The sequence below is a fragment of the Botryllus schlosseri genome, chromosome 16 (genome assembly GCF_051294905.1).
Source record: "Botryllus schlosseri isolate E-star chromosome 16, Bs_hap1, whole genome shotgun sequence".
In the NCBI taxonomy this organism is placed as follows: domain Eukaryota; kingdom Metazoa; phylum Chordata; class Ascidiacea; order Stolidobranchia; family Styelidae; genus Botryllus; species Botryllus schlosseri.
Genome location: NC_137251.1, coordinates 21,018,912 through 21,029,945, shown reverse-complemented (window position 1 = coordinate 21,029,945; position 11,034 = coordinate 21,018,912). Strand labels below are relative to the sequence as shown.

General features: G+C 39.2%; 1 protein-coding gene and 1 long non-coding RNA gene across 2 annotated transcripts in view; one reads left to right on the top strand and one right to left on the bottom strand.

Annotated features, from left to right (window-relative positions):
* Nucleotides 1–11,034, bottom strand: part of LOC145458778 (uncharacterized) — a 264,884-nt gene that overhangs the window by 193,227 nt on the left and 60,623 nt on the right. The window lies entirely within an intron of this gene.
* The window catches only part of LOC145459414 (uncharacterized), a 229,606-nt gene that overhangs the window by 162,634 nt on the left and 55,938 nt on the right, over nucleotides 1–11,034 (top strand). The window lies entirely within an intron of this gene.

Sequence of the window (11,034 nt, the reverse complement as noted above, 5' to 3'; positions counted from 1 at the left end):
TGACCATAGTAGTTGACAAACACCATGAATACCACAAACAAACACTTTCTACCCGAGAATGTAGGAAAGTATCTTTCGTTGTAGGCTACTACAACAAATTTTATTTAATCCGCCGTAATACGTAATGTAACTACTGCAATTCTTCATAGGGCCAGATTTCGTTAAAATGCTATTTTTTTCATGTAAAAATTTGTCCGTTTTTGAGCCAAAAACGTTCTTTCAGGCCAATCTACTTTGTAAGGACAGACAGTTCCAACCAGAAATGAAGATAAGTAGTCCAATTTTAACATTATGTGCGAAAACACCTAATTTGCATACGTGAGGTCAAAATTTGATCAAATTTCAGTTTTTTAGGTCAGAAAAAGTCAAAATTTAAATTTTTTAGGTCGAAATCTTCCGTTTTTTAGGTCAAAAAAAATCGCCCTACTAATTAGTGATTGTTTTATGTCATATTGGTTAAAGAGCTACATCGCTAAACTGGATAACATTGAATCGCTGCTAACAGATTTTAACGTGCGTAATTAATTCCAGCTATTACTTGAACATAAAGATCAGAAGATGTCTATCATGGCTCGAGTTCTGAAAGACGACAAAGGTTTGAAATAGGTGTCATCAAGTTCGGAAATTCCGATTTGCGAAAACTGTCGCCGAGACAGCGTAATACGCGCGCTTATTTCATTGTTCACCTGAGATCAGCGCTCGCTAATTGGCAGCGCTCCCGGACTCTTTGGGAAGCTTATCATACGCCTAAAATCATCAATACGAAGAGATTACATGATCACAATTTACACATGTACTTGACCCGAATTGAATTGACGCTATATTGGTAAATTAAAAAAAATCCAAATCCCTCTAATTTTTGGACTGCCTACACGCCGAGCGTTTGCTTTGTTTTTGTGGTATGCATGGTGTTTCTCGACTACTATGGTCATTTACACCAGGCCGAGATTCTTTATTATGTTCCGTAACTGCCGACCTATAGCACGGCCCACCTCTGGGCTTTTTGTAAGACACCGCTGACGCGGATGAAGTGATGAGGAGGAGCCTAGGTAAACCCCCAACACTTAGGTATCGGAATTATGAAGTCGACACACGCCTAGCGTGTGCTGGAAAGCACCATCCTAGATCTTCTCTCCCGACCAGGCGCCCACATAGACGTTCTGCTTTTCTGAAATCTAAATTATGTGAGCCCATATTCGTTTTAAATACCATTCATGAGCTAGCTAGCTTCACAATAGTCTTGGTAATCGGAGTGCGAAATTGGAGGGTGTGAAGGTGTGTGCCTGCAAATTGGAATTCATTTCTGCGCAGATTCGTATCTGTAACAAGGCTTTGCCAGTGACATTGATCAGAAAATGTTTTGCAATACAGCTTAAACACCGATATAATGAGAAAACAATTGTCGCGAGGAAAAATACTCGTTACGGTGTCAGACTCAAAACCCATTCGTGGCGACACTGACTAGAATACACGCTTTCTCATTTGCCATCATCCATATTTCTTGTTATCTACTTGATACCTTAGTAGTTATGTAGATCGGTCGCGAATCACCATTGGTTCTTATGGGCGGGGTGGCGAGCGGCTGGAAAACCGGGGGTGGCGAGCGGCTCTTATTTCTTATGGCGGGGGTGGCGAGCGGCTATTGCGTCTTATGGCGGGGGTGGCGAGCGGCTCTTATTTCTTATAGGCGGGGTGGCGAGCGGCTGGAAAACCGGGGGTGGCAAGCGGCTTTTATGTCTTATGGCGGGGGTGGCGAGCGGCTATTGTGTCTTGTGGTCGCACTGGCGAGCGGCTCTTATTTCTTATGGGCGCGGCGGCGAGCGGCTATTGCGTCTTATGGCGGGGGTGACAAGCGGCTATTGTGTCTTATGGATGCGGTGATGATGGTACCCTTTCTGGTATAGGCTGTGGTGATGATATACCTCGAAAACTTGTGTTGGTGACTCGTACTTTCAGGTATAGGCTGCGGCGCTGATGTGCCTGTCATGTATTCTTACGCGATCTCTGGTGATTCACCATGTGTTCTTATGGGTGCGGTCGTGATTCGTACTTTCAGGCATCTCTCGCGCGGTGTTGAATATGTACGAGTCACCAACAATAACCGCACAAACGGAAACGTGGCTTGCAAGAGGATTAAGCAGTGCGTGCGACCTATATTTCGAATGATCTGCGCGCTGAATTGTTTCCGTGCAGTCGTGTGCTACTATCGATTATTACGCTAATCCAGTCAGTGCGAAATAGTTTACCAAATCTAGGAATCAGTCGCATGGTGTTACTTTAGTAATTAGTTTACCACAGAGCCGGCGTAGACGGCGATTCAAATACCAACAATAGCCGCGTTCACATACTATCACTTCGAAAAAAGGTGTGAAATATTTGTAAAATCCTACGATCGCCCACAAGATAACACCTAAGACATAACCATTTTTGTGTCTTGTCATTACTTACATACCAATCGCTACAGTTTAATATGTCGATGGTTTTTACTATCAAGTAATAAGTAATGAATAACAGAACCGGCGCAGACTGTGATTCGAAAACCAACAATTTGGCACTTGCACGCGATCGCTATATGTTTTGACACTTCGGAAGAGTGGTTGACTTTAGTTGCGTGATACAAATCATGAGAATATTCAATCAATGGGTCAATTTGTCAACTTGAAATGAAACTCACTATATATAAATCAAGTTGATTCGTATTTGAATGTGTTGATTCGACACAACTCAAATCCTTTGAGAAATCCTTTTAACACGATCTATCGAATCAAACGTAACCTGAATATTACTGACGCTAACATTCGGCCGCGTCGGATTATTCGCACATTCCGCGCTGCTGTTTTCACGTCTATAGAATCAATACCAACTATAACTCTACAAGAATCAAGAATCACAAGTATGTGCATTATACAGTTATTGTCTTTATCAACTTGAAATCAATCCCTTAACAAAAACACACATCTTATCACTTGTCAACTCTATCATGAAAATACTCGAACCCGTATTATTAAGAATGTTATAGTACGGCGTCGGAAATCCACTCGCGAGATGTACTAAAGGTAAATCCAAATAATCCAGAATGAAATATTTGGACTTGACATTGTGTGAATTGAAATATGTTTGAAAAACATGACTACCAACTTTCAACCCAGTCATAGTTAGAGATTATACGCATATTGATTTGAAACAAGTAATGAAACCTTACAACTCTATTCACAGTTTTCCGTTTGTCAAATAGAGTTTCAGTAAATAATTTCACAATGCTATCGCGATATTTTAATGTGTTACTACACACAATCAAGTCAATCAATGAAATCGCACCTGTTGTAAATATTTCACACTTGGGGCAACCGCTTGCACATAACACGATCGAGTTGCAATGCGATGAGTTGAATCGGAATATTTCAACCTACTTTGTCAAATCGCGATTCGAAGTAGGATCGCCAGACAGACTGGGTAAACTTTCACTCCAATGCGTTTCAGATTAATTTATTCACACGATCACCATCTCGCTGTCTTCACACTTACACGATCGCGTACTGTTTCCACTCGCAACTTCGGTACGATATTTCAACTTGTCACAATAACTGATTATTCACATGTTGATTTGAAACAAAAGAAGCCTTGAACAAGTTATCTGGGTATTTTTTTTTGTCGCAATTGAGTTAATGGAAATAGTATTACGCCTCGAAATTTTAACATCTTACCATACTCAAAAGAGTCAATCATGAAAACCTTGTCAAGTAAATCCGTAAACCTTGTCAAGTAAATCCGTTTGTAACTCGGCCAACCAACTATACAGTACCCGTACAGAAAGAAGACAAGATTATGCGAGTACATACAATCGCTACAATCTAAGCAAGTTCGGTTGTAGTCATATACCACCAAATCGTCTTTTTTGTTCAACTGTAAAAGTCGTTACTATTCTGTAAGATAAAGTAATTACTACTCGGTATATTTTATAAACCAAAGTAAATGCTACTCGGTGGGTGGTTTGAGATTAACATATTACATTTGAGTATACGAGATTTGAATGTCTGACCAACGTAGTTGAGAATTCATTTCTTACAATCGAACGCAGGCGTTATATTGAAAATTTTCACGATGTAAACATTCTTATTAACACATTGATTTTGACATATGAGATTTTGTAATAGTCGATCATGACTTGATTATTAAATTATGACATTATTAGACCGGGGTTGTGTTGAAGGTTATTACGATACAAACAAACTTTACAGAAACATTGTAATTAGCATATCGATTTGTGGAACTAGATTACCATGTCTGAAATGTTTTGATTAGGAAGATTAAGCCGTGTTCGTAAAAACCACGCAGCGTATCGCGGATATCAGAAAATATTTTACAAATGTTATTGTCTCCACTAACCAAGACTAAAGATGAAACAACAATTTCCTTTGTTAAACAATAACTGGTACAATACTTTATCATCGTAATCAGCAGTGAGAATTGAAACACTTTCGCACATTATCCGGTGTCAAGATATCACACTAGGTGAATTGACATACCGCCGCTTGATTAATGCTTAATCCGTTCACACCATTTCACATACTTTGATCATTACAAAAGTAAATTGGAATATGTTTGCTAGATGCATTCAATTCAGTTAGAAATGTCTGGTACACAACAATCGTAATATCAAGGAAGTACTTGCTACACTGTAATTCACTTAACGTGTTTTGCATTGTTGTTCATTTGTAGTATTGATTGTTTTTGAACCTCCAAATAATAATTCCCGACATGAAACCAAACCGCTGAAAGTCGTTACCATCACAACGAAACAATTTGTACGATGTTTGCCAAATGTATCCTATAGTTAGGTGTACTAGAATCACTGGTCCAACGCATACACCGACAATGCAATCGAAATTTTCCCCATTGTCATTCGTCAAAGTAAAGGTCGTCACAATACTCAACCCATAAAAGATCTTACTTGTATGTGATTGAATCGCAGGTAATTAACCCACTAAATCAAACCATAAGGAAATTTCACTCACTCATCGGATATGAAACAGCGTCACTTAATCGGCGTAGATCGTTTTACTAAATGCAAATCATACCTGACCAACAGAAAACAATTTTCACTCACCTTGTAATGAAACCAAGTGGTGGGCCTTCGTTCAATATTTTATCTGTGTCAAATACTTTGTAATAAACACAATGGAGTGGTTGAGCTTTACATCATCAAGCTGTCATTAATAAATCAAGATTTCGGTAAACTTGTAAATGTATCGTTTAACTAACCGAGTTGTATGCACAGTTTGATATTTTTGTCATTTAGTGATTGCTGAACATACCACTTCGAAATACTGCGTTGATCTCAATTCCCTTTGACCTGATAATCGAAGTACTTTTGTTTTGAATTCATAACAATCGGCTTTTCTATGACATGATAAATTAGAAGATTTAGAAGATTGGTTGCATATCACTAAAAATAAGATACCACACATATTATTACTGTTACTCCATTCATCGGTATTTTTTCCGTTGTCGATTTTCAAACGAGTAAAATTTATTACTTGAGTTGCTCTGCTTACTACATTTAAATGTAAACTCACCCGTCTTTCAACAACAAACAATGTTAAAAAAGTATGCAATCAAACACAACAAGTTTTACGATACTAATTATTATCCCACATAACCCATTTCTTACCGAAGACATATGAAATATATTCATGTTACACGAAAATATTCGCTCATGCTAAAAACCTGTACAATGATTGGTGGTGCTTTCAAACTGTTTCGATACCTCAAGAACTTTATTGTCTGAATGGTTGTTCATGTATCGTTATAATCAAGTAGTTCAACACAGAACTAGTATTAACAGAAACACCAGAGTTGTTTACACAAAAGTTTGTATGTGTACAGTATGCGAATACCATGTGTAAGTCCAGCACAATTGTGGTATCCATACGAGTTTAGTTAACACAATTTACGACACCGAGGTCGCCTCATCTTTCGTAAGACAACAAACCAAGGCTTCAGGATATGTCCATGTCATAACAATAAATCAGCTACTCCAACAACAGAGTACATATGTTTTCTAGTTACGGTGCTTACATCTTACACACAAATCGACCTACTTTGCTAACGAAAAGCGCTGAGTCATCACATGGTTATCCTCACAACAATACAACTAAAACATACTATCATACAAATTGGTCGTTATAGTTTGCCCACCAACGATACATCGTTCAAGTAGCAAGTCTCGAGAATCCAGTTATTCAAAAAACGTGAAAGTGTTTCTACACCAAGTCGGTATGTTGACGAAAGCATATATTGTAATATCATGATCGATTTACATTCGTTGGTCACAAAATGTCGCTACTCTAAATAATTATTTTTCACTCAAAGCCTACTTGTCACCATTCGTTTCATCAAGCACGAGTTCAAGAAACCTGCTACGACATGAATTGTTATTTTTATGTTGTGTAAATAGGTAATAATTAGGGCGATTTTTTTTTGACATGTCAAAAAAAGTCAAAATTAGGTCAAAATTGTTGTGTTAGGTCAAAATTTGTCAAAATTGTTTACAAAATCAAACATTTTTTTACCTCTACATTTCGTTTGTATCGTAGATTTTGCGCTGTCTGTGAACTTATCATTTGAGAATTTACAGCTTGTAGCCTACTTTATAGGCCTACTGTTGTAAACGGCCCATCGTCTGCTCATTGTGAATCATAAACGGTCAAATGAAACAAATAGTGACATGGTTTTATGGTCAACGTACCGCAATATCCTAACTGAAGCAAGACTGCTTGGGCATTGCATGGTTCTTACATCCAGAGGCGCAAGCTGAAAAATTGTGATATAGACAACATTGTCAGAATGAAGCAACACGGTGCATCACCAGCAAGCAGTGTGCACACAACTTCAGTGTTGTCAGCTAACAACTGCTGCTGTTGAACGTTCTTTCTCCATTCTTGGCAAGCTACTTAGTAAGAACAGACACTTTCCACCCGACATAGCACAGTGGTATAATCCGCGGCTGCAACACCAATGGGTGTGGGTTCGATTCCGACCAAGGTCGACTTCATAATTCGGATAGCTAAGTGTTGGAGGTTTACCTAGGCTCCTCCTCGCCACCTCATCCGCGTAAGCGGTGTCTTACAAAAAAGCCTAGAGTTGGGCCGTGCTATATGTTGGCAGTTACGGAAAATAATGAAGAATATCGGCCTGGTGTAAATGACCACAGTAGTCGACAAACACCATGAATACCACAAAACAAATACTTTCTGCCCGAGAATGAAGGAAAGTATCTTTCGTTGTACTACAACAAATTTTAATTATTCCACCATAATACGTAATGTAACTACTGCAATTCTTCATAGGGCCAGATTTCGTTAAAATGCTATTTTTTTCATGTAAAAATTTGTCCGTTTTTGAGCCAAAAACGTTCTTTCAGGCCAATCTACTTTGTAAGGACAGACAGTTCCAACCAGAAATGAAGATAAGTAGTCCAATTTTAACATTATGTGGGAAAACACCTAATTTGCATACGTGAGGTCAAAATTTGGTCAAATTTCAGTTTTTTTAGGTCAAAAAAAGTCAAAATTTAGATTTTTTAGGTCAAAATCTTCCGTTTTTTAGGTCAAAAAAAAATCGCCCTAGTAATAATTAATTTTAGTAACACTATATCAACATCATCGAGTTGTGCGAATAGATTTACATGTGGTCTTGTGGTTTTAATCGAAGTATACACCACGGTCTAATGTAGACTCATCTCTATTGTACAACAACTCGGTAATCGAAATGCATTAAAATTTAAACAACGATTTTGGTTCGTCGCACCAAAAATATGTTTACTATCACGATACTCTACACAGGCCGTGTAAATCCTTTTCACACTCGTAATAGTATACCAACAGCTACCGGCGACAACGTTTAACAATACCAACGACACTAAACATACGATACCTACCCAAGTAAAATTACCATTTTCACCTGGAGGTCGGTCGTAACCCGAGTAGAAATACCATTATCCTTTGGAGATTTATCGTTTACCCAGTGTAACAAACCCCTTTTCCTTTGGTAATCTATTTTTCTCTGGGTAACAAACCTTTTTCAGTTGGAAATATATTTTTTCTCTGGTTAACAAACCTTTTTCACTTGGAAATATATTTTTTCTCTGGGTAACAAACCTTTTTCACTTGGAAATATATTTTTTCCCCGGGTAATAAACCTTTTTCCCTGAGCAACAAACCATTTTCACTTGCAAATATATTTTTTCCTGGGTAACAAACCTTTTTTACTTGGAAATATATTTTTTTCCCTGGGTAACAAACCATTTTCACTTGGTGGGTCGTCGTTTACCTGACTAAAAATATCATTTTCCTTTGGAGATCTGGCGTTTACCCAGTGTAACAATACATTTTCTCTTGGTCATCTAGCTTTTCTTAGAGTAACAAAACCATTTTCATTTTGAAATCTGACAAACACACCTGACAATTTGGTATTTGTTGTATTGACGATAGTTTGAAATAGATTACAACGAACAGTGACGGAAATATACACGGACTACCGGTTTCAGAGTATACCCCCTTCAGTCGTATCACATCAATATCATCGGTTACCCACATACAATATCCTCTTGAACACCGAAATGCATGTTTTGGAAAATTAGACAATAGACTTCGATAGTTCTGTGATGTCCGGGTTCGTGCTTTGGATTTTCCAGAGTCAAAATGTCTGAATAAAACACCTCCTCGACGATGGTTGGTATGTGGATAACGGGGTTCGGAAGACGGTTGGATTTATGTCACCCATCGCGATAACAATTCCAGGTCGAGTTTTCCCCCGCATGTTTACTATATTGTGTCTTTATTGGTCAATGTCTGTCTCGACATCCAGTTTGAAATCGGAAACCCTGATAAAGTATGTAACCGGATCCGGATATCAACTCTGAATCGATAAACCAATGAACAATATTCAAAGTAAACATGTTACATTCCACGAAAAAATACCATCCAGACATACGTCGCGCTTGTTTGCCCACAACAGTATACGCGTAAATGGAGGTGTGTGACATTGCATGCAATGTGTGGTATACAAACATCGGGGAGTAAGCCTTCGATCCACAGACATTATCATAGCCGGTAATTTTGATGCAGATCGAATGTCATCACACCCGATAACAATACCAATAAGCCACATTGCAATCGCCGTCTACGCCGGCTCTGTAGTAAACTAATTACTAAAGTAACACCATGCGACTGATTCCTAGATTTGGTAAACTATTTCGCACTGACTGGATTAGCGTAATAATCGATAGTAGCACACGACTGCACGGAAACAATTCAGCGCGCAGATCATTCGAAATATAGGTCGCACGCACTGCTTAATCCTCTTGCAAGCCACGTTTCCGTTTGTGCGGTTATTGTTGGTGACTCGTACATATTCAACACCGCGCGAGAGATGCCTGAAAGTACGAATCACGACCGCACCCATAAGAACACATGGTGAATCACCAGAGATCGCGTAAGAATACATGACAGGCACATCAGCGCCGCAGCCTATACCTGAAAGTACGAGTCACCAACACAAGTTTTCGAGGTATATCATCACCACAGCCTATACCAGAAAGGGTACCATCATCACCGCATCCATAAGACACAATAGCCGCTTGTCACCCCCGCCATAAGACGCAATAGCCGCTCGCCGCCGCGCCCATAAGAAATAAGAGCCGCTCGCCAGTGCGACCACAAGACACAATAGCCGCTCGCCACCCCCGCCATAAGACATAAAAGCCGCTTGCCACCCCCGCCATAAGACGCAATAGCCGCTCGCCACCCCCGCCATAAGAAATAAGAGCCGCTCGCCACCCCCGGTTTTCCAGCCGCTCGCCACCCCGCCCATAAGAACCAATGGCGATTCGCGACCGATCTACATAACTACTTACCTTCATACTCCGAAATTGTCGCACAAAGTCATTTTTCAGTGTTCCTTTCATTATTGACGTGCAGTAGGCCATGCCATGCCATTGTCAAATATTGATGCATCACAAGATTATGAGTGGCACAAATTCTGATTTTATTCGATTCGTTTGAACAGGGAACCTTCTACATTCCGATAAACCTGATTGCTAGATGTACTCGTATCGAGAATATCGAGAATATTAAACTATTAGGCATTAGATAGACGTTGGATTTCTATTGATAAGAGCGCGGCATGCGCCCGGAAGTGAAATTAATTCTAACCCAGGGGTGGCCAACCTGCGGCCGTAGAAGGAAATTTGTGCGGCCTTCAACACGTAATTCAATCGTATGTGTTGCTAGTAAGGCTTTTTATGCTTGTTAATTTTACTTTGGCATGAAAATTTGAGACAAAGATAGAAACTGGGCATTCCATGTAATCTGCGAAACATGCGGATGAAATATGAATGGAGTGCTAAGGGGAGATCGGCATTCAATGTCATAGGCTATTAATGAATGAAAAAGTGTTATTACTAGGGCTGGGCAAAATCGAGTACCTGAGTGATTCGATTCTGAATCACGCATTATGCTTCGAGTCGAGTCGAGTATTCCAGTATCACTTATGACGTCACAACATAATGCACTATGTCGAAGTTCAAATATGTACCTTTTATGCCACCAGAAAGGACAAAATGAGTGTTATCCCTCACAATAAAGTTACTTCGGTGTTTTTTCGACCATACCGATTTCATTGCATTTCTTGACAGTGTTGTGGGATGATCATGACTTCGGAAATGTGTTATTTCCAGTAACTTTCGTAGCTTTTTACCATATCTCGTATGCTGCGACACCGCTAAACAAACAAACAATGCTTCCTCAGTGAAAAATAGTATCAAAACTAAAATCCACGTTGATAAATTAATTTTCAGTTGCGAGGAGCGTATAATTTCAGTACTCGAAAAAATCCTGTTTTACTACTCGACTCGAATCATCAAAATTAATACTCGATTCAGATTCGAGTAATCGAATCATTGTGCCCAGCCCTAGGTATTTCTCAAAGACTAGGGACACTTCGCAAGAACCTTTTGTATTTTAGTGACTGGTT